The following is a 24,878-nucleotide window of genomic DNA, read 5'->3' as shown; positions in this document are numbered from 1 at the left end:
CTGGGAAAAGGGGAAGGCTAAAATCCAAAATGGAAGGAATTAAATATGACTGAAAGGTGGAAGGCCATGAGTTCAGGATGAAAGGCTTTGAAGCTGAGTGACAGATGGAGAATCATGAGTATAAATATAACAAGAAGATCAAAGCTAGAAGGTTGGGTCTGGAATTTTGCTGATGTCACCTTTGTAGCCAGACTTCTATGATTCAAATGATCCAAATGTAACCACTATCAAGGTACAGATAGGCACATCAGTAAAACTATGATGCTTTCTCAGTTAGGCCAACATCATGGTTGCAGTTTTGGTTATATAAATGGTGGAGTGATAAATGTGTGTGTGACATGAAAGTGTAAATCTGTATTATGGACAACAAGTAACAGAATCAGATAGAAACCAGAAATGAGGAAAGAAAGACAGACATGGTCTTATGGGGTGGAAGTAGTGTCCATTAATTTCCCATATGCTTATCACTAACATGAGGACAATTATTCTTGTGTCACATGGAAGGATTGAGTAAGCCACAGAGAGTCCAAATTCTAACTGAGGAGAGCCTTGGGGAAGAGAAAAGTAGCCAACCTGAGTGTCCAGAAAAAGAGCCTAGACCTGATAATGGATTACTGCTAAGATCCCTAAAAGAAGTTTTGTAGAAAGATATGCAGTTTATGCATGTTCCTGCATTACTTAACCTGTCAGTCATTCTCAGTCCAGAACAGTTACGTTCCCCCAAGTTCCCAGATTTCAAAAAGGCTATGGTAAGACTTTATTGACCATAACATTGTGGAAGACTGGACACCATCCCTGGTGCGTCGGAAAATCAGACAAAAAAGAGACGTGTTCTGGGATACTAGTGCTGGAGTTGAGCTTTTTGGTATGTCAATTTGAAACTTCACTGACCTTGAGAGCTTATGGGAACATGAACAACGGTTCCAAGAATGGTTGTCATAAATTTTACAAAACATGTATTCTTAGTCTAAAGGACCACTTGCAGAGGAATTATTAATTGCGTATAGTATGAAACCTATTGTTAATGCATTTGACCAAATATAAACCTGTGTAAATTTGCTAATTAATCAAAGAAATGATGATAATGTTGGTTGGAAAAAAGCAAGTCATTAACTTTTGTCATCTGTAGAAGCTATATGTTAGACAAAATTAAGGGTGTGTTTTTGAATACAGAAGAGGAAAGAATGCCATCATTTATTATCACCGACAAACTAAGGGAATGGTATCACAAAAAGGAGTTAGATTGGTGTCAAGTGTGTAAATTTACAAAGGTTACATACCGTGAGATGGCATGTAATATATCAACGGAATTGCTCTTGCCAATACTGTGCATGGTACAAAAGTTTACCACATGAGTTAAAGTTTTACCAGTAGGAATACTGGAACCTACCTATCTGTGTATAATTTGAAAGAAGATTTTGTCACCATCTCAGATACTGTTAGATACCAAGAGAGGAACTTAGAAAGTCTCAGACCTTTCATGTACTCACGAAAGGGAAGTCTATATGTGCACATGTGAAGTCTTGCAATCCATGTGGCTTTACCCTTGAAAATACATTTCCTAATTGCACAGTACAGTTGAAGCAATGGGGACCAAACAAAGTTAAAACAGCCTATGCAGGTATTAGTAAGTATTCAGTACAGAGCAATTACTTCTGGGTTTAATTGGCTGTTGTTTTGTATAACTCCTGAAGTGCCAGTAATAATAAATGGGGAAATATTATATCCAGTTTCTGTGTTTCGTAACGTCATTGAAAACCAGACACAGTTAGATTTGCAAAAGAAAGCTATTTAGTATATACTTAATTTTGGACATCCTAACAGATGACCACATGCATGCTGTGCTTTGGATGAGTGTCTCTCACTAGACAAACTTGAGCAAACTAGGTAGGAGAAACAACCTCAGACGCCTCCCTGACTCAGAAAGTGCACTCTTTATTTGTGATTAGAGAGAGGATTATGTGTTTTTTACTGTTTTTTTCCGTTTTCCATAATTCTGATGTTTTATGCACTGATTTCTTTGTTTTTAAATGGACAATACTGTACCTAGAAACAACCTATCGAAATGCATACAAAACAAGAAGAACTTAAAATGTAAATCAATACAGGTGACTTTAAATCTTATTAAAATATGTAGAATCTGTTTGGCCCACACAAAATTGTGTTTAGGTTTATGTGGCTCTCTTGTGTAATAAGGTTGGGCACCACTGGCTTAAACTGAGAGGCATAAAATCTAAATGTTTCCACTTATTTTTAGTGATTTCAGCAAAGGTAAATTTAATTTTAAAAACCCTGTTTTAAAATGGCTGATTTCACCATAAATGCATACTATCGAAAAGGAAGGAGTAGGAGGGACTTGGCATATAGCCAATGCATTGGACAAAAAGGGAGCAGGATTAATACAGGCCTTTAACTGGCACAATGATGCTGTGAGGACATGGAAACCTGTCAAAATAAGATAAGGAAAAGTATAATTGTTGTTATATGAGGGGTAGGGAGTGTTACATTTCTGGGGCTAAGTGTACCTCTGCCCCCTCCATGATATGCTCAAGGGCACCCCTTTTGGTTTCAGGCCTCTAGCCATCATCTCTTTCTGTGAGCTGGAATCAGTGTTCCTCTCCCTTCAGACCAGAGTTCTAGGCTTGCAGTACCCATCCAACAAATTGTTCTCATCCCAGTACGTCTGACCTTAGTCCAAAGTCTGCAGTTCTGTTATCTCCCGGGGGCTAAGACAGCGTTTACCGGCTTTCACAATGTACAGTACATTTATTTAGGACAAAATATAACACAGAAAACAAACAGCGTACATGCATGCTAGCTTGCCTGGTATCACCCATCTTCCCCCTGGTAAGTTTCCAGTCCTTCAAACCCATCCAGCAGAGTTTTGCCCTTTTGATTACAGTTTCCAGTGGTGGCTCCAGGCATCAGTGCTCCAAGCATGTACCTGGGGCAGCAAGCCGCGGGGGGCGCCCTGCCGTGCTTGGGGCGGCAAAAAAGCTAGAGCTGCCCCTGACAGTTTCATGTCAGTCTGAGGGTCAAAAGAGGGTTGCTATGGAAATTCAGGCTGATCTTTTGTACCAAAAGCTCACTCTTTGTCTGCTGGACTGCTAGAACACAGTCTGAATCAGTATATGCAATTCCCCCCAGGGGTGGTACTTCTCTGGCATTGTTTATTTGTCTAGAGATTTGCAATAATCACATCGCTCTCCCACAATTGATTTTAGCTCCTGGAGGAAGCTCTGTAACTCTTTCCTCCCCATAGATTTAGAATACAATCCTTAGCTCACAGAGATGCATATCACATATTTGTAGATTAGGGCTGTCAATTAATCACAGTTAACACATGCTATTCATGCAAATCAAATTAACTAGATTTCAAAAAGAGTTGTGATTAATTGCAGTTTTAATCACAGTGTTAACCAATTATAGATTTACAATCCATTGATTTCAATTACAAATATCTGCACTGTACAACTCGAAGCATGAAGGGGGATATGAATGTTTAGCATATCTGGCACATAAATACCTTGTAATGTGGGCTACAACAGTGCCATGAGAACTGTTCTCGCTTTCTGGTGACATTGTAAATCAGGGGTTCTCAAACTGAGGATCGGGACCCCTCAGGGGGTTGCAAGGTTATCACATGGGGGGCCATGAGCTGTCAGCCTCCATCTCAAACTCCACTTTGCCTCCAGCATTTATAATGGTGTTAAATATATAAAAAAGTGTTTTTAATTTATAAGGCGAGTTGCGCTCAGAGGCTTGCTATGTGAAAGGGATCACCAGTGCAAAAGTTTGAGAACCACTGTTGTAAACAGGAAGTGGGCAGCATTATCTCCCATAAATGTAAACAAACTTGTTTGTCTTAGCAATTGGCTGACCAAGAAGTAGGACTTGAGTAGACCTGTGGGCTCTAAAGTTTTAGATTGTTTTGTTTTGAGTGTAGTTCTGTAAAAAAAATTAATTCTACATTTGTAAGTTGCACTTTCACTTTCATAAAGATTGGACTACAGTTCTTGTAGCGAACTGAAAAACACTTTCTTTTGTTTATCCTTTTTACAGTGCAAATATTTGTAATAAAATAACAATATAAAGTGAGCATTGTAAACTTTGTATTCTGTGTTGTAACTGTTGTAATTTGAACTCTATTCATTGTGGATATGGGAGGCTCAGTAATGAAGGGCGATATAAGACTGATTTTAGTATTGGAAAAAGAAATGTGTATTCTTTTTCCAATACTAAATCAAAGCAGAAGAAGAGCATATCCAGAAGAATGTTTTGCAGCTAGAATCAGACATGGGATCCAGGAAAAGTACAAAGCAAGGACTTTGGGTCAGACTTACAAAGCATCTCAGTGGTCTAAGACTCAAACTTTTAAGCGCTATTATGCTAGTGGTATTTACATACTTTACTCACATGGGCATTAGGCACCCACCAGCCTATGATGTAAATAGAGACATTTCAGGACCTAATATTATAAATCAAATCAAAGCTGTCTTGAAGCAAAGGGAGGCAGATCTTCCCCCCCATTCACCTGTGTCTGCCTCAAACAATCATCTTACAGTCCACCACCACCTACAACAGTTGCAGCTCTGGCCTACCCAAGTACGTTCTTACTATCTAGCTCACTGCTTTTCAATCGGGGGTGGGGGTACCCAACTTTCGGAGGAGGCGTGAGCATGGTGAGCCTTCTAATAATTCAGTAATTATAGTCTGTAAATGGGGATTTTAAAAATTCACAAATATTTTGCTGGGATTTTTTTTGTTCTTACTTTACCTGTGATACTTATTTAATCTAGTGTTGGGATTTTGTGGTTCCCAATGACTCTGATGCTGAGTAGAATCAAGGGACTTTGATGCGATGCGATTCAGTGCGATGCAATTTGATTCAACAAGGCTTCATTCAATATGTAAGAAAGGAGAGCCCCCGGTACAAAAAATCAGGCAGAGTCCCTCCAGCAAGGAGCCCCTCTCCTTGCTATTGTATAGCACATGGCACTTACATAACAAGTTACATAACATGAACCTCTAACCAATAAGAGTTAACCTTTCCATATATGATTTTTTTTTATCACATGCTCATAGTTCTCCATTCCACATGCTGAGCTCAACCCCCTCCCCCTGGCCTTCTCTAGAATGTTCCTAGGGTGGTGAGCCACAGCATGCTTCTGTATGCATGAGCACCCTGCAAACCACATTTTATCCAATATGAACACAAGCATACCCTTCACTAGAAACCATTACCTCAAAACCTTATGTTTGTTGAGGAAAATTTGTCAACAAGACCCAGCTTTTCCTTTCATCTTTATTTCTGAATTATTATCTGTTTCTTTAATTTTCTAATTTCTGGATCCTGGTCTTGTCATTAAACCAGATCAATATTTTTAGCTTGGTCAGTAACAACTTCTATAGCATCTATTTCCCAAATTCCTGATTTAGAGAACACCCATTGTGGTCCCCTTTGAAACAGCTCCTTTGCTGCACTACCTATCCCTTTGTTGCCGGCACAGAGTGCCCGAGGGTGGCAACGGTTGGGTCCGTTGCCCGGTGTGCTTCGCAACCAATTAAACACATCAGGGTGGAGAAGTAAACAAACTTTATTTGAGCTCAAATAAGACGCCTGGAGCCACACAGGACTCAAATCAAGCGTGCCAAACAAACAGCTTACCTAACTATTTATACTGGAATTAAATCTGATACATATTATAACATGATCTGTCACTCACCTAGTCCCCACCCAAGGCCTAGTAACAGTTAAGTTTCCCGCTCAAAGGCTAAATCTGCCCAGCAACTGAGGGAGTAGGAGTAGCCCCTCCCAACAGGGGCAGCCTGAGGTCAAACATAGAGGAGTAAAACTCAAGATGAAGGAGCTGGTGCACTATGGCTCAGAACAAGAGGACTTCATCGGCTCTCATGGCCTTCCATTCTCCTGAATTACCTGGGTTTATACCAAGTGCGTCCCCAACAATCCCTCCTTTGAGAATACTCAAAAAGCTCCTGCTTGAGTCTTCTCATAATATGATGACAGCACTTGGTTTAAATCTGGGTCTGGGGAATGCTGAGGGTGGCCAGCCATCAGCATAGGTGTGACAGAGGTTGTAGAACAAACCTTTCCCATGATAACCTTACAACAGGTAAGTAACAGTAGAACAAGTAAGCACAACACTGCCCCTATTACCAAAAAGCGAATCAATTCTGAACCTACCCCACCAAGGTTAGGTAACCAATTAAAGAGGGATTCAAATAGGGAAGGAGCTTGTTCTTGAGCCTTCCACTGACTAAAAGCTTGTTCAGCAGATAGTACGTGCCGATTAATGTCTGCTGAGTTGTCTGGGACATAGGTGCAGCATTCATCCCCAATAAGGGCACAAACTCCACCTTGAGAGGCCAAGACATAGTCTAAAGCCTGTCAATTCTGCAGAGCTAAAAGTCTAAGTTGGTAGAGTTCAGAGCTAAGGCTTTCTTCTATTGCTAAGGTCTCATTAGCAAACCGGGTTAAAAATACTGAGAGTCTGCGGTAAAGTTGGGCCGTTCGCCCTACTCCATAGGAAGGAAGGAGAATCATACCTAACCTATCTCCTTCTTTAATGGGCTCTGGAGTAGCTTGCAGAGATCTATGTTGCCTGGGACGACCAGGTGGAGGTTGATCTAAAACACGAAGGGGAGGTGCAAGGAATCCTTCATAGCAACTTCCATGCCAATGATGGGGTAACCACTTATAGGCAAATTTACCACAGATATAAAAAGATTGGCCATTTGCCACCATACCGTTAAATCCCTTCTGAATCATGAGAGAGCTATTAGCAGAGAAATATAAGAACCCTTCTCCAGTGTCCTGACCTGAGGCATTAAGAAGAGGAATAGAAACATTGGCCACAGAGGACACATAATACTGCCAAGTACTATTACCAGCAAACCAGGTATGATTTCCTGTTGCAGATTGCTGATAACGGAGAAGCCCTGATGGAACCAAACGCAGCCTGATAGGCTGTGGGAAATGTGAGGCATTGCCAAAAGGATGCCAAGAATCATTATTTAAGGCATATTGTTGTTCATGGGAGCAATTTTTAAACAGATTGGGCCAACCAGGTTCTAATCCAGGAATATTATGTGTGTAACGAGACTCGTTTCCCCCAGAAGCAAACCACCATTGGCAATGATCAGACCAATTCTTAGGAATTGCTCTCCAGGGCAACCCTGCTGCATGGTAAGGGATTTGAGAGCATATCCAGCAGTTGGATAGATTAAACTCTCGGGCAAAGGAAACCTTTAGAGCCTCATAGGTGTTGATTGCTAAATCAGGAATGTTAGGACCCCAACCCTCATGCATCTGGGCCCTAATTAGAGAGACCATAACCAAAAGCATGTAAAATGCCTTACTAAGGGAAAATGACACCAAAATATACTGAGGGCTTGAACCCATAACGTTTCCCTGAGGTGAGGGGTAGGGAACAAAACTCTGTGAACTCAGAGTTCAAAGTTACAATCAATAAAATCTGTACAAATTACCACACTTCAGATAGGTGTCATGTCCTTTTTCTGTCCTCTGTGTCGTTTAAACAGCAATCTAAGTCCAAGGTCAGTATTGTCCAAGCTACCAGCAGGCTGGACAGTCCACTGATCCAACGACGGGGAATTCTTCACTACCTTGAGTCGGGAATGGTGTATCCAGTTTTTATGTCCCTCAACCTTGGCTGCTGTGTGGGATGTCAGCAGGACAGTATGTGGTCCCTTCCATCGCTCCTGTAGGGGTTCGTCCTTCCAGGTGCGAACGAGGACCGAATCGCCAGGCTGCAGTGAATGTACAGGCACGTCTAGCAGGAGGGGTTGTGAATCCTTAGTGAACCTGTGAGAGAGAGAAGAACAGCAGACAACGAGCACATATACTGAGATAACATTTTATCCCCTATCACCCACTCTCCTGCCAGTACCGGTATTCCATTCATTGGCCATGGTCTCCCAAACAAAATTTCAAAGGGACTTAACCCTAGTCTACCCCGAGGAAGAGCACGAAGACAGAGCAAAGAGAGAGGTAATGCCTCAGTCCACTTTAGGCTGGCTTCTTGGCAGATTTTTGAAAGATGTCTCTTGAGAGTTTGGTTTGTTCGTTCCACATCTCCACTGGCTTGGGGTCACCATGGGGTGTGAAGTTTCCAGGAGATGCAAAGGGTGGTAGCCACATGCTGAACAACTTGTGAAACAAAGTGGGGTCCATTGTCTGATTCCATCCACAGAGGTAATCCAAAGCGAGGAATAACTTCCTTAACGAACTTCAGGGCTCCCGTCTTGGCAGTACAGTTACGACATGGAAATGCCTCTGGCCATCCCGAAAAATGGTCCACTAAGACAAGCAGGTACCGGAATCCCTGGGTATGGGGCAGTTCAGTAAAGTCTATTTGCCACACTAAGCCTGGACCTGGGGTGGGTGGCAAGGTGGCTGGATGTTCCTGATGTCCAGACTTAGGGTTGTTTCTCTGGCACACCAGACAATCTGCTTGTATTTGGGATGCCAAAGGTCGAAGTCCATTGGCTAGGAAATACTTTTCCGCTAACTGGACTAAAGCCTCTCTTCCTGCATGAGTGGATTGGTGCAGGGTTTTTAACACCTGCCAGGTGAGGGCCTTTGAAAGGAGCACCTTGTTGTCAGTGGTGTAAAACCATCCATCCTTCTGCTTCAAGTCCAGATTACTAGCTAGTTTGTGTTCTTCCTGCGTATACTGAGGGGTTGGGAGATCTTCTACTGCTGGGATAAGGGCTTGCATAGAGACTTCCATAGTCTGCGGCGGCTCTAAGGTGACAGCTCGTTTGGCTTCTCTATCTGCTCGAGCATTTCCTTTTGCCACATCTTGGTCTTCCTTTTGATGAGCCTTGCAGTGTATTACAGCCACCTCTGAAGGAAGTTGTACTGCAGCCAAGAGTCAGAGAATCTGAGGACCATATTTAACTTGAGAGCCCTGAGCTGTTAGCATCCCCCTCTGTTTCCACAATCCTGCATGAGCATGCAACACTCCAAAAGCATACTTGGAATCGGTGAAAATGTTGATTCGTTTTCTTTGTAACAGCTCAAGTGCACGAGTTAGAGCTACCAGTTCTGCAAGTTGGGCTGATGTTCCAGGGGGTAATGAGTCTGCCTCCACGGTATCATGAAGGGATACAACTGCGTATCCTGCCCTCCTTTGTCCATTAACAACTGTGCTACTTCCATCTGTATACTATTCATAGTCCGCATTTAAGATGGGCTGGTCTTTAAGATCAGGGCGGCTGGAATACTGGGCATCTATGGTTTCAAGACAATCATGTTCCTGTTCTTCTGTTCCAGGTAGGAGGGTGGCTGGGTTAAGGGAAGAGCAGGTCTGTATGGTGACTTCAGGATTTTCCAGGAGCTTGGCTTGGTACCGAGCTACCCTAACTTGAGTAAGCCAGAGACCTCCTTTGGTATCTAAAAGGGCCTGCACCATGTGAGGAGTATATACCTGCACCATTCCCCCTAGAGTTAACTTCTCAGCCTCTTCAAGCACTATGGCTGTCACTGCTACTGCTCGTAGACATGCTGGCCATCCTTTTGCTACCTGGTCAAGTTGTTTAGAGAAATAAGCCACAGGATGCTTCCAGGTGCCGAATAGTTGGGTCAGTACTCCTAAAGCCACTCCCTTTCTTTCATGTACATAAAGCTGAAAAGGCTTCAGGAGATCAGGTAGACCTAGGGCCGGAGCCTCCATCAATTTTCTCTTTAAGACTTTGAATGCCTTGTCCTTCTCTGCAGACCAGTGGAAAGGATCTTGCTCTGTACCCTTAAGACCGTCATATAGTGGCTTAGCCCACAGTCCAAATTCTAGGATCCATATTCTACAAAAACCCGCCATGCCAAGGAATGCTCTAAGCTGCTTGCGGTTGGTCGGTGGAGGAATCTGACAAATGGCTTCTTTTCTCTCATTTGAGAGCTGCCTCTCCCCTTGTCTTATATGGAAACCTAGGTATTGAATCTCGGAGTGCTATTTGAGCTTTACTCTGAGCTACCCGGTATCCTCGGAGTCCAATAAAATTTAGAAGGCTTACAGTAGCTTTAAGACACTGGGTTACTCCTATGGCAGCAATTAACAGATCATCTACGTACTGTAGAAGGAGGACTTCTTTATTACTCCACTCCTTTAGATTATTGGCCAGGGCTTGGCCGAAAAGGGTGGGTGAATTTTTAAACCCTTGTGGCAAAACTGTCCAGCAAAGCTGCTTTTTTACTCTGTTACTACCCTCCCACTCAAATGAAAAGATTTCTTGAGAGGGGGTGTCAACCGGAATGGTGAAAAAGGCATCTTTTAAATCAAGGACCGAGAAATGGATGTATTGCGTTCCTATAGAGGCCAACAAAGTATAGGGGTTCGGAACAAGAGGATGCAGTGTCTTAACACGCTCACTGACCGCTCTCAAATCTTGTACCAATCGATATGTACCATTGGGCTTCTTTACTGGCAGAATGGGGGTGTTCCAGGCCAACTGGCATTCTCTGAGTATACTGTACTTCAAGAACTTATCTATAATATCCTGTAGCCCCCTTTTTGCTTCCCTATTGATCGGGTACTGCCGAATTTGCACTGGGCTTTTTCCAGGTAGAAGTTGGACAGTAACAGGAGTCACATGGGTAGCTTTCCCTGGGATTCCCAATGCCCATACCAGTGGGTATACTTGATCTATCCATTGCCTCCACTCAGGGGCTTGCATAGCTGGAGGTTCAAGCTTAAGGGTCATCATCCAGGCATTCTCAGGAGGCAGGGTGAGGGTTATTTCATCTGGGGTGAAGTGCATGGTGGCCCCCAACCGGCAAAGCAAATCTCGTCCCAGTAAAGGGGTTGGACAATCAGGGAGGTAAACCAATCGATGAGAAATATTTCTATCTCCCAAGGCACATTCAGCAGGGGCATGCACCGAGCACTCGGTTCCCTTCCCCATGGCGCCTATTACGGTTAAGGAATCTTCAACAGGCAGCTTGAGGGGTTGGTTAACAGCTGTCCTCGCTGCTCCTGAGTCTACCAAGAAATCCATCTCCAGCTTTCCCACCCGCATTTTTACTCAGGATTCCGGGGGTGGGATAGTCCGTTTCCCCTGACACCCCTAGTCCTTATCCTCCATTCCCATCAAGGGGATGGGTCCCCTGGTGGGACACTCGCTCTTCCAGTGTCCCTCCTTGCGACATAAGGCACACTGGTTTCGGCCTAAGCGCCTCTCCTGTAGGCCTGGACGCCCTTGCCCACGGCCTCTCATACCTCAACCCCTTCTCCCTCCTTGTGGCCTTTCCTTAGTATTTTCCTGTGCTGCTGCAACCATCAATTTGACCTGCCTTCTTTCCTTTTCTCCATCCCTTAGAGTATATGCTCTATTTGCAACCTCCAAGATTTGAGCCATAGCCATACCTATTAGGTCCTCTTTTTCTGCAGCTTTCTTTTAATGTCAGGGGCTGCACGGCTGGTGAAAATGCCCTTTATAATTGCCTCGGTGGCCTGATCATCGAGGTTCGCTTAGTATTTTGCCTGATGGTATCCCGAATACGCTGTAAAAAGGCAACCGGGCTCTCTTTTGGTTCCTGCGTTACCTCATAAGGTTTGGCCCAATTGTTATGCCTAACCGCAGAATGTTGGAGACCATATAGGAGTAATTCTTTATAGACAGTTAAACGGGTATGATCCAAGGGTTGTTAGGGTTACACCGGGGGTCTCCCATAGGGACCGCTTCCTCAGGACCTGGGACATTCCTTGGATCCCTCTCATGCCTGCTCTGTGCCTCCTCCCTAGCCTTTGACACAACCTGATTGCGTTCAACCTCTGATAGCAAAGTTCTCAGTAGGATATTACAGTCATCCCAATCCGGCTTATGACTAGCCAAACATCCTTCAAAAACCGAAATGAAACGACTGGGGTTCGTGGAAAGCTCCCCAGCTTGAACTTTAAATGCAGCCAAGTCCACAGGGTTAAAGGGTACATGAGTATAGACTTGCATGGTAGTGGCTCGTCGCCCCTCAGCTCCCTGACGAGCAATCACAGTCTCAGTAATAAGAGGATACAGGCCTGCAGCCTCAGTAACAGATATATTCCTATCCTGCATCAACTCATAAGATGGTGGGGGTGCAGTAGCCGAAGGGGACACCGGTTCTGACATTACAGTTTTGAGAGGGTTCTCAGTAACCACGGAAACCTTGACCTTGACCGTTGATCCAGCTGGATCCAAATCACAGTCATGCAACAAATTACAAGCACGCAGTATATCCGACCTGCCTCTCAGCAACATAAACAGCTGCGAATACATATGTTCCATCCATGTACCAGTTTTCTGACAAAATAAAAGCAACTGAAGGATCGTGTTATACTTAAGTGATCCTTCTGGTGGCCACCTTTCCTGATTCTCTGGCCGATATTGAGGCCAGTCAACTGTACAGTACCTTTTTAATTGCTGTTTCCTGAGTGGGTCTGACCCCAAAACCTTCCAATACCTTAGAATGCATTCTAGCGGCGTACACTGTTCTTGCCGCCCCATACCATGCCCTTGACCCATTATATGCCTCTAATCCCGGGGAAGCTAATGGGAATTACAACGACTGGGCGTCCCCAGCCTCGGGCAACCACTCCAGATAGCCTAGGACACCAGAAGGTAAATAAGCCAGGAATAAACCAAACTGGTCTTACCTTGTCCAAGAGAGGGGGACCGGCTCTATCTCGCTGTACACCCCGAAATCTGGAGGGACCAGTTCTCTACTGACATCTACCTTCCATAGGGGAACCGATCTACCCTAACTCCCTCTTACTTCTCCACTGTATGATCGCATTGCACCATTGTGTCCTCCGAGGTCGGTCTGACGCGTCTCTGTCGAGGCCCTGGTAAACTCACCGGTGCGCGCTGGGCGTCGGCTGCGGCCGCTGGAGGAGTCCGGGCAAGACACAATTTTGCCTCGAGCCCCACGTTGGGTGCCAAAAACTGTTGCCGGCACAGAGTGCCCGAGGGTGGCAACGGTTGGGTCCATTGCCCGGTGTGCTTCGCAACCAATTAAACACACCAGGGTGGAGAAGTAAACAAACTTTATTTGAGCTCAAATAAGACGCCTGGAGCCACACAGAACTCAAATCAAGCGCGCCAAACAAACAGCTTACCTAACTATTTATACTGGAATTAAAACTGATACATATTATAACATGATCTGTCACTCACCTAGTCCCCACCCAAGGCCAAGTCTGCCTAGTAACAGTTAAGTTTCACGCTCAAAGGCTAAATCTGCCCAGCAACTGAGGGAATAGGAGCAGTCCCTCCCAACAAGGGCAACCTGAGGTCAAACATGGAGGAGTAAAACTCAAGATGGAGAAGCTGGTGCACTATGGCTCAGAACAAGAGGACTTCATCGGCTCTCATGGCCTTCCATTCTCCTGATTACTTGGGTTTATGCCAAGTGCGTCCCCAACACCTTTATTGGATATACTCCATGGATTATTCTTGGTCTGTGCATTAACCTTAACTATTTTGATCTTATTTCTCTTTTCCTTAGCTCACACCTGGACTTCTTGTAGCAGACCTGCATAACTAATAGGTTTCCCAGCTCCACTTAGAAATCCTCTATCACATACCCAGTTGGAGTCAGAACAGATTACATGGGCCCATTTCGCAGTGCCAGTACAATGATTGATTGCTTCACATTCTGCAGCCAACTCCACCTCCTGAACTGACTTCACATCAGGCAAGGGAAATCCCTGTGCTTTTTCCCATGCTTCTACATCCTATATTTCAAATCCACTAACTGCCTTTGCCTTGATATACCTAGCTGACCCGTCCACATACAATGTAGGAATTCCTCTCACCTTTCCTTTTGTTTCCAGTTCCCTTACACTGCCTGCCTGAATGGGTTATTGGGCAAGTCCATATTTTCCTCTAATGGGCATTCAGGCATCTCTTCTTCTACAAAAATGGCCATGGCTATTTCTTCAACTTTACCACTGGGTACAAATTCCAACTCATAACTACTTAAACTTAACGCTCATTTGGCAATCCTTTGATTTGAATCCCTTTGTCCTTTAACTTTCCTGACGTCAAATAGATCAACAGGGTATAATCAGAGGGGACCATTATTTTCCCTGTTCCTGTAAGTGGTGAGAAATGGCCCAATGCCAAATTCAGTACTAATATTTGTTTTTCAAATAGCCCGTATTTCTAGTTTACACCTGATAACATTCTGGAAGAGTATGCCACCAGTCTCCACCTCTCATTGTCTACTTGTAATAAAATTGTTACCAGAACTGTGTCCTTCCCTGTCATGTTAATTCCAAACTTTCCTCCTTATTTAATGTTTGTTAGTGTGGGGGCAGTCATTAAGGCCTGTCTTAACTTTGCAATTGACTTGGTATGTTCTGAAGTCCACTCCCAGGTGGCTCCTTTTTTTAACAATCCATACAGCAGCATGGTTAACTCAGCATAATCTGTTATAAAATGTGTGCTGAAACCTGTCATTCCCAGAAATTATCTCGATGCTGTCTCAGAGGTAGGTCAGGGTAGAAAACTGATTACCCTCACCTTCTCTTGATTGGGACTTCTACTGTCTGACCAATCCTGATTTCCAAAAAAATTAACCTCTGATTTGAGTAATTGTGCTTTTTTTAAAATTTAACTTTAACCCCATCTCTACACATCTTCAATACTAGTGCCATGGCCTTTTAATGTTCTTCTCTAGCCTCTGTATAAATTAACAAATCATCTACATGTTGTATGACTTGATTCCTGCTTTTACACCCATCCAACTCTTGTTTCACGTGGGCATAAAAAAATAGTTGGACTGTTATGGTGTCCTGGTGGTGAGCAGGTGCAGTTGCTTACCCTCAAAAGAAAAGGCAAATTTATACTGGCTTTCTTCTGACAACAGAGGTGACCAAAAGCCATTATTAAAGTCCAACACAGAAAACCATTTGGCCCCCTAACTCACAGCAGCTATGACTTTCTGGTACCATGTAACCACCAGGGCTACTGCAGATGTACATTTATTCAGTGCCCAATAATCAAGAGTTAATCTACAGGATCCATCTGGCTTTTTAACCAGCCAAATTAGAGAATTATTCCTGGAGTAGCACACAACCTTTTTTTACCCCGGGACCCCTAAACTTAAATAGACATACCTTTGGACCCCCAACCAGAGACGATGTGTTGGGCCGTTGGAGTCATGTCCTCCCCGAGATTTCTGCCTTCCATTTGGCCCTGCTCCCTGAAGTGCTGATGTAGTAGAGCAGAGTGGTGGTGTGTCTCCTTAGTTAGCTGCTGCCTGTTCATGGAGTCAATGATTGTGAGGCAACCTTTTCTGATGACTGGAGGAGATCTCTCTTCTACAGTGATGCTGCAATTTTTGGTTGTAACCCACCCCACAACCCAGACAGGTTGGGTGGCCCGCTGAGGTGAGTCAAGGGATAGAGGTGGTGCTCTCTCCCCAAACCCCACTATCTGGGGCTGAAGCCCAAGCCCTGCCACTTGAGCCTGAAGCTTCATCCATGCACACTGGGGCTCTGGCTCAGTCTTTAGCCCCACCTGACTGACACTCATTTTATTTTGGCAGACCCCCTGAAACCTGCTTGTGGACATCCAATGGGTTGTAGATCCCAGTTGAGAACCAGTGGAGTAGCGCTCCCAAATTACTCCCTGTTCCTCCAAACTTTTGATTGCTTCTGTTTCCTCTCAAGGATGTACATACTTTTTTGATTACCTTTGTTGTCTCTTTTGATTACTTTTATTACTTCTATAACTCTGTTGCCTCTCAAGGATATATGTATTGTACTTGTGGTTGTGGGTCTGGTCCCACTACTAAAATCTTAGTATCTAACCTCCCACAGTCATGTTTACTGGTGGCAAGCGCCATTGCATATTCAACACACACCTCCCTGACATCCAGGTCTAAGTCCAGGTTTTTCCAAGAATGATTTGTTTTCCTTTTATAGTAACTATGGTCTGATCCATGGGAATCTAAGTGGACGCCCTCACCCCACCCCACCCCACCCCTGCGATGGGCCCATAACTTCAAATTAGCCAGATCCATAGTTATCCCATTTTAAGTCACCCAGTCAATACCAAGGATACACCTTTTCTTGGTAAGACAGCAAATTCCTGATTCACCGTCCATCCCTCAGTTTGAACAGATAGTAGTTTGGTCACTGGAACTACTGTCCTCTTACCTATTACCCTGCTGACTTCTGTTCATTTTTGCTCTAATTCAATAGGTTGAACTTTACCTTCCTCCTAATGGAGCTGGATGCCTCAGTGTCCAGCAACACCTCTTCCTCTTGAGTACCTTCTATCTTACAGATAATACATGGGCATCCTCAGGAATTCAGAGTAAAATTCAGAGACCAAGCCCCCATGCCTCCTGCCCAGGTGTGGGGGCTTCGTCTCCCTAACAGGAGGCTTTCCCCTCCCCTGTTGCTCCATCTGCTGCTGATGCCATGGCCTTATTTCTTCCCTTGATTCTGTTGTTTTCCTCTTCTAATTGCCTAAGTTAACATTGCATTTCATGGGAAGGCTCCCTGGTTACCTATCCAGGTCCCTAAGTCAGTAAGGATCTATCCTGCTGAGACTGTGTCCGCAATCATTATTTTGATTTCCCACTTTTTTTTGGCGTCCAGCCCATGATGTTATATCATTAAAGATGACCATTTATGTCATTGATATTACCACTTTTATATATTATCATAAATCTTGTACAAAGTGTATCATGTAAGGTGTCAATGGAAAAGTTACAAACTGTCAAGTATGATTATCCTGATTATATGCATGCATCATCTTTGTATCTGAAGTTATTAATATTGGCTCTGTATTTGTATCTCCAACATGTGTTTGTTCCTCGGTGACACACACTAGATAGAATTTACATTAGAGCTATGTGTTGATGGCCTATCAAGGACACTTCACTCTTACAGTGGGCCATTAAAGAAACTCATTCTGCCCAAATAGCTCTTGCTGAGGATACCTCAGACAGCAAGGAGCCAATGGGCACCCCTTCTGATTCAGCAGACCATGAAGGGGCACGTGATATGTTCATGTGATCCGGGACTCCATCTTGGGCCAGTAACTTTCCACAAACAGGGGCTGTGGGCTTTGTTTCGAACAGTAAATGGCACATGGCAAAAGATATAAAAGACCCCTGAAATATCTCCATTTTGCCTCTTTCCTGCTCTAATTCTCTGGACTGGATTTATAACTAAAAGGAGCATCTTGAACTATGGACTGGGGCCCTTCCAATCTTTTGGAAGTTTCCAGAGAGACTTTACAAGCCAGCAGTCTATTCCATCACTGCTACCAATCTGATATAAGGACTTTGCCATCATTTGTATGTATATGATTAACCATTTAACTCTTATTATTATATTTTTAGTTATAGTTTACTAAGGATTGGTTGACAGCATGATATTTGGGGGTAAGATCTGAGATTCATATTGATCTAGGGATACGTCTGATCCTTTGGGATTAGAAAGAACCTCATATATGGTGAAATGGGTTTTCAGTAACTGCTCACTATGTTAGATTGGGTTGCCTGGATGGTAGCCAAGGGCTGGAATCCCTAAAATGGGACTTCGTTTGGCTTCTGGTTAATCAGTATGGTATTGCAGAAGCTCTTCAGTTACTGGTCTGATTAATCTAATTGTAGAATAAACCACCAGCTTTGGGGATTGTCTCCCCTATTTCTTGCAGTCTACCCTGAGTGGCATTCTCAGTGTGGCCCATCCCAGGCACCTGGTCACATGGCTTATTAGTCCATCCTTGCCTGCCAGACTGATTCCTTCATCCTTTCTACTATTGGATGTATAGGGGCTGGCATTCTGGACCACCTTTCTTCTATACTTGATACATGTATTATCATGTATTATGCCTTGTTTCCTCACCTGAACTCACTTTTTTTTCCCCCTGGGTGACACTCACCAGATAAAATTTACTTTAGGGCTAATCTGCACTAAATCTGCCTTCACTAGAATATCCCTTATGGGCGTTTCTGGACTGGTGACCAATTTCAGACTTTCTCTAATGTTGGGATGCAAACTGTCCAAATAATAATTTTTATACTCCACTTTGTCCCTATCTGCACCTTGTACAACCGTCCAATACACAAACCAAAATCTTTCCTCAAATTTCCCAGGAGTCTCATTTGCCTCCTGTCTTGTTTGTGCTAACAGCTTCATGCCACTATCACTTCCCAATGCCGCGTTCAAGAAAAAGGGTCAAATCTGTCCCCACTCATGGGTTCCATCTCAAGTGCCATTTGGCAACCTTCCCCTGGTTCATTGTAAACGTTTTGCTACATCTTCCCCAGTAAGACCATTCAGCATCACAGCCTGATCTACCTCCTTCAGGCATTTAAGCACCTACCTTCTCTGGTCTACCAAATTGTGGAAGGGGACTACATCTCTGGCTACACTGGTCAATTCAGTGGAACTCAAAGAAGTGTTCGTAGTGACTCTGGTTTGTTGATTATTTGGATCAGGTGTCTGTAGAGTTTTAGTCACTATAGGTTCCACAGGAAACAGTGGCCATGGATACTGCCAAGTCTTTATATTTGGATCATACCATGTTTCTACTCCTTGTTCTACACTTCCCACCACATTTGTCATTCATACATTTACTGCCTGTTCAGTATCATTTCTAATCCATCCAGATTTCTTGGCATTTTCAATGTTTGTACAAATGCACCTTTCATTTCACAACACACTCTCTGTAACTCAGTATACATTTCATCCTTATTACAATACTTCAGTTTCAAATATTTTCTTCTGAGAGGATTTTAACCAACTTGGAATCTAAGCCCAGTTGTGATATTAATTGTTCTGGTTCTGTTCTCATCTCTTCCACCTGTTTCTGCCACAATATAGACAAGTCCTTTACTTGATTTTTGTTTCTTACATTCAACTTTTAGAGATGACACCTTATCCTTCAAGGATGTCCCCTTTAAATACAGTCCTTCTATTAGAGCTGTCTTAGTTTTATCTGCCTTAATTCCTTTCTTGTAAATAAAGTACAGATCCAGGACTTGGATTTCCACTAACCAGAAATCTCCCATTCCACATATTTCCATAGCCTTCAGCAGTCCTCTACTGTAGCCTGCTACATAGTTTTCTACCGGAGTGCAAAGAATTATTAGTACCTTGGTCCTAAACCAAGGGGTGGTGAGATATTTGGTCGTGATTCGAATAATCTGCTCAATCAAGATATATTCCTAAAGAGTACCCTCTGCCTTATCCTCCAGCCTGGCTTGCCATATCAGTTGAACTAGTTCTTCATAATAAGGCTATGAGTTGACAATTTAGTGAAAGCATCTTTATTTCCCAAAGGCTACTTGGCTTTTTATTAAAGGAAATATAGCCCATATGCTGAATTTAGTGTAACTACAAAGCCTTACTGAAATCATGCTTCCTGGCCTGTTGCTTAGAGCAGAGCCAGAAGGAACCACCATGTTATCCAGGTGTCCTGTGGTCTTGGCTGTCCAATAGGCCTTCTGAGCTAAAACTTTTTTTGCAAATCCCCCTTTTATAACCTACACCTATATGCCAGCTGCACTTCTGTGTGTCAGTCAGTGTTTCACTTGTCTCAGATACAATTTCTTTCAGTGGTTGCATGTCTTCCTGTTATAACGGTTTCATTATGCTTAACCTACTTTGTGGTTTTAACTGATAGAAAAGCAATGCCTTTGAGCCTTAAAAACAACTTTACTTTGCCTAGAAATAGCCAAGCTAATTATAATTAATTCTACTTAACAGTGACCTATGTTATCATTTTATATTAAGTGCCATTTTGCATTATCTATCCTTCAGAACTAAGGGAACAGGGCTTACTATATAGGATATCACAAGCAGAGATCTTAGAAGAGTGAAGAAATTTAAATACCTACGATGAATGGTTGCTGCTGATGGTGTCTGCCTAAGTGATGCCTGGCATTGTACTAAAGCTGCATAATATAAATGGCGGGAGCTGACCCCAGGTCTCTGTGGCAAAAGAATTCCATTAAATTAAGGTCAAATTACAGTTGCATATGCTTTACCTTAATGTACAGAACAGAGACTTGGCCAGCCACAAGAAAGAAGATCAGTATGCACACTGCCATATAAATATAGATGATGAGAATGACAAGGTGGGTGAAGTAATATCTTTTATTGGACCAAATTCTGTTGGTGAGAGACAAGCTTTCAAGCTTACACAGAGCTCTTCATGTCTGGGAAACTAACTCAGGCTATGTCTACACTACAGCCTATATCAGCATAATTTGTGTTGCTCAGGGGTGTGAATATTCTACTGCCTGAGCGATGTAGGTAACATCGACATAAGTGCTTATGTGCACAGCGCTATGCTAGTGGGAGAGCTTCTCCACAGAGTGTTTTCACCAGACGTGCTGCAGCCACATAGCTGCATCTGTACAGCTGCGCTCCAGCAGTGCTGTACATGTAGACATGACCTCTGTGTCACAGATAAATACAAGGTGGAACATAAGCATAAGTAGTTAACACACATATCAAGGGACCATTCAACATCAGGTGGCCTATTAACACCTCTCCAGTCATTAGGGAGGTAAGGATGCGGGGGGGGGAATGGAGGAGCACCTGGAGTGGGGGGTTGAAGGGGTTATAAATTGGTGTGATAAGCCATAAATTCAGGGTCTCTGTTCAGTCTATCATTTTTAATATTTAGCAAAGTTAAGAATGTAAACTCTGAGGCTCGTCTTTTGAATGTTTCCTTTGATGATGAGATCTGATAGGCCAAATATAAAGTGATTGCTTTGTGAAAATGTTCACTCAGAGGTGATGTAGTGTTTTGATCTGTTATTATTTTCCTGTGTAAGTTCATCCAAGAGCACAGTGATTGTCTGGTTTCACCCGCATAGTTGCTACTAGGGCATTTAATGCACCAGATGAGGTGCACCACATGTTGTGATAAGGGTGTGTAAGACTCCTGGATCTTGAAACGTGTATTGGGGGGGGTGTTTATCATTGTAGCAGTGGAGATATGTCTGCAGGTTTTGCATCTGTTCTGGGAGGGTTTGGTGTTGCTTTTAGTTGGCGTGTCCTTGTCTGTGCGGAGCTTGCTTCTGATGATGAGTTTGGAGAGGTTGGGGGGATTGCTTGAAGGCCAGAAGACAGGATCTGGCCAACAGGTAACTATAACAGGACTGCTTGGTTAATAACATTTAACATTCCTGTGGTGGGAAGAACACCTTAGCTGCCCAACACTGTGGCATTTAACTTCAGAAAGGGGAACTATGCAACTATACAAAAATTAAAAGGTACAGTGACTAGAGTGCGATCCCTGCAAGCTGCATGGATATTTTGCAAAGACACCATAATAGAGGCCCAACTTAAATGTATACCCCAAATTAAAAAACACAGTAAAAGAACTAAAAAAGAGACACTTTGGCTTAATAACCATGTAAAAGAAGTAATGTGAGATAAAAAGGCATCTTTTAAAAAGTGTAAGTCAAATCCTGGTGTAAATAGAAAGCATAAACACTGCCAAATTAAGTGTAAAAAATGTAATAAGAAAAGCCAAAAAGGAGTTTGAAGAACAGCTAGCCCAAAACTCAAAAAGGTAATAACAAAATGTTTTTTAAGTACATCAGAAGCAAGAAGCGTGCTAAGCAACTAGTGGGGCCCCTAGACAATTGAAATGAAAAAGGAGCACTTAAAGATGATAAAGTCATTGCAGAGAAACTAAATGAATTCTTTGCTTCAGTCTTCACTGCTGAGGATGTTGGGGAGATTCCCAAAGCTGATCTGTCCTTTGTAGGTGACACATCTGAGGAATTGTCACAGATTGAAGTGTCATTAGAGGAGGTTTTGGAATTAATTGATAAACTTAACAGTAACAAGTCACCAGGACCAAATGGCATTCACCCAAGAGTTCTGAAAGAACTCAAATGTGAAATTGCGGAACTATTAACTATGGTTTGTAACCTGTCCTTTAAATCAGCTTCTTGTACCTAAGGATGAAGATGCTAATGAACACCAAAATTTTAAAAGGGCTCTAGAGGTGATCCCGCAATTACAGACTGGTAAGTCTAATGTCAGTACGGCAAATTAGTTGAAACAATATAAAGAATAATAATTATCAGACACTGAGAAAATATTGTTGGGGCAAAAAGGGCAAAGGCACTGTTAAAGAGAAATCATGTCTTTACTTAGTCTATTAGAGTTCTTGAAGGGTCCACAACCGTGGACAAGGGATGATCCAGGGACATAGTGTTTACTTAGATATTCCAGAAAGCCTTTGACATAGGTCCCTCGGTTGTCATGGAAAAGAATATCCTTTAATGGATTGAGAACTGGTTAAAAGACAGGAACAAAGGCGTAGGAATAAATTGGTAAATTTTCAGAAGGGAGAGAGGTTAAAAGAGTGGTGTTCCAGGGACCAACCCATATTCAACTTACTCATAAATGATCTCTGAGAAAGGGGGTAAACAGAGATGTTGCAGAGTTTGTAGACGATTACTAACTGCCTCAGATAGTTAAGACAAAGCAGACTGTGAAGAACTTCAAAGATCACAAAACTAAGTGACTGGGCAACAAATGGCAAATGGAAATTTAATGTGGATAAATGTAGTAATGCACATTGCAAAAATAAACCCCAACTATACATACAATATGATTAGGGGCTAATTTGCTACAACTAATCAGGAAAGAATTCTTGGATCATCGTGGATTGTTCCTTTTTTTTTTTTTTTTTTTTTTTTTTTTTTTTTATCTGAAGACGTCCACACAGTGGCCGAGCAGTCAAAAAAGCAACGGGATTTAGAGATCATTAAAAAAGGATAGAGAATAAGACGGAAATATCTTATTGCCCTTATTTAAATCATGTACGCCCACATCTGAATTACTGTGTACAGATCCTCGGCTCTCCTCATCTCAAAAAAGATATACTGGCATTAGAAAAGGTTCAGAGAAGGGCAACTAAAATGATTAGTGGGTTTGGAACGGGTCCCATATGAGAAGAGATTAAAGAGGCTAGGACTTTTCAGCTTGGAAAAGAGGAGACTGGGAGGATACGATAAAGGTGTATAAAATCATGAGTGATGTGGAGAAAGTGGATAAGGAAATGTTATTTACTAGTTCCCGTAATATAAGAACTAGGGGCAACCAAATAAAATTAATGGGCAACAGGTTTAAAACAAATAAAAGGAAGTTCCTCATCACACAGTGCACAGTCAACCTGTGGAACTCCTTACCTGAGGAGGTTGTGAAGGCTAGGACTATAACAGGGTTTAAAAGAGAACTAGATAAATTCATGGAAGTTAAGTCCATTAATAGCTATTAGCCAGGATGGGTAAGGAACGGTGTCCCTAGCCTCTGTTTGTCAGAGGATGGAGATGGATGGCAGGAGAGAGATCACTTGATCATTACTGGTTAGGTTCACTGCCTTTGAGGCACCTGGCATTGGCCACTGTCGGCAGATAGGATACTGAGCTAGATGGACCTTTGGTCTGACCCAGTATGACCATTCTTATGTTCTTAACCAAGGTGGAGATAAAATCTCAGTATATGGACCAGGTATCAACAGATCACAATCTGCATGGTGGTGAGGCATATGCTCATGAGTTTTGGAAGAAGGCTATAAAAGTCTCTAAATCCAAACAGGGAATTAGTAGGAAAAAAGAGGAACAAGAAAATAGCCCTTAGAGAGAAAAGAGTTTAAACAACAAAAAGTATGCATGTATGTTACCTTACCTAAAGTTTAGCATTTCCATCAAGACTTAGATAGGCCTGACTTAGCCCATGGATCTCCCCAGGCCCCTTCTCTACTGACCCTGCCTCGCCTCCTGTCTTCATCATGGCTGCCCTTTTAACAGTTCTAAAGTTCTCTGTTTAAGGTTTCCTGCCTGAAGGGCCCGTCGCGGAAACTGAAGGTGTTGTGCCCAACTTGGACAGAGATAAAAGGTCAAAGGCCTTGACACCTGTATTTTCAGTTACGCAATGGTGATCAGGATATCTAAAACCATTGATGAGATGACTTCAAATGTGCCAGACTACCTAAAACTGACTTATTCTTTAGCAAGCCACACAATAATCATCAAACACACGGAGGGTCACATAATAGTCACAAAAATATTACAGGTGCCTTCAATAGTCTTTAAAATATGTTAACACGCACCCACAGATCAGCCTGTCTGCATGATGTGCAACCTAAGGGATTAAGGGAATTATTTAGGGCCAGATTCCCCTCACACACACACTGAGTAATAGTTTATTCGTGAAGTAGTCCCGCTGAAATCAACAGGATTATTCAAGGCCAGATTCTTATACCTTGACAAGCACTGGATAGTCTCTTAACCTCATGAACAATCCGATTGACATGGGACTACTCAGTGTAAGTGTGACAAAATCATGGACAAGTGGAAAGGTACTGAAAGAAGAATGGACCTTGCAATTACCATTCCTTAACACATTCTGTCTCTATTTTAAAAAAACAAATAAAAGTGTGTAGACTAGGGCTGGGCAGGGGTGTCTCAGCCTGGAGCACACTCCTGCATCCCAAATTCCTCCTCCCCAGCCCCACTCCAAAACCCGAGCTCCCAGCAGGAGCCCTCAACGCCCCCCTACTCACCCCTAATCCCCCTGTCCCAGCCCGGAGCCCCTTCCTGCACCCTGAACTCCTGATTTCTGGCCCCATCCCAGATCCCGCACCCCCAACCAAAGCCCGCATCCCATCCCACATCCCAACCCCAATTTTGTGAGCATTCATGGCCCACCATACAATTTCTATTCCCAGATGCGGCCCTCAGACCAAAACGTTTTCCCACCCCTGGTATAGACAGTTAGAAAGGAGCATTGGGATCTCTGGATGTATATTCAACTTTCAAAAATAGGGAGTAAGTGGCCCCAATGGATGGGTGGGAATGTTTT

This window comes from Chelonoidis abingdonii, chromosome 2 (assembly GCF_003597395.2).
Source record: "Chelonoidis abingdonii isolate Lonesome George chromosome 2, CheloAbing_2.0, whole genome shotgun sequence".
NCBI lineage: Eukaryota > Metazoa > Chordata > Testudines > Testudinidae > Chelonoidis > Chelonoidis abingdonii.
The sequence above is the reverse complement of the archived record's forward strand: the minus strand, read 5'-3'. Positions refer to the sequence as shown.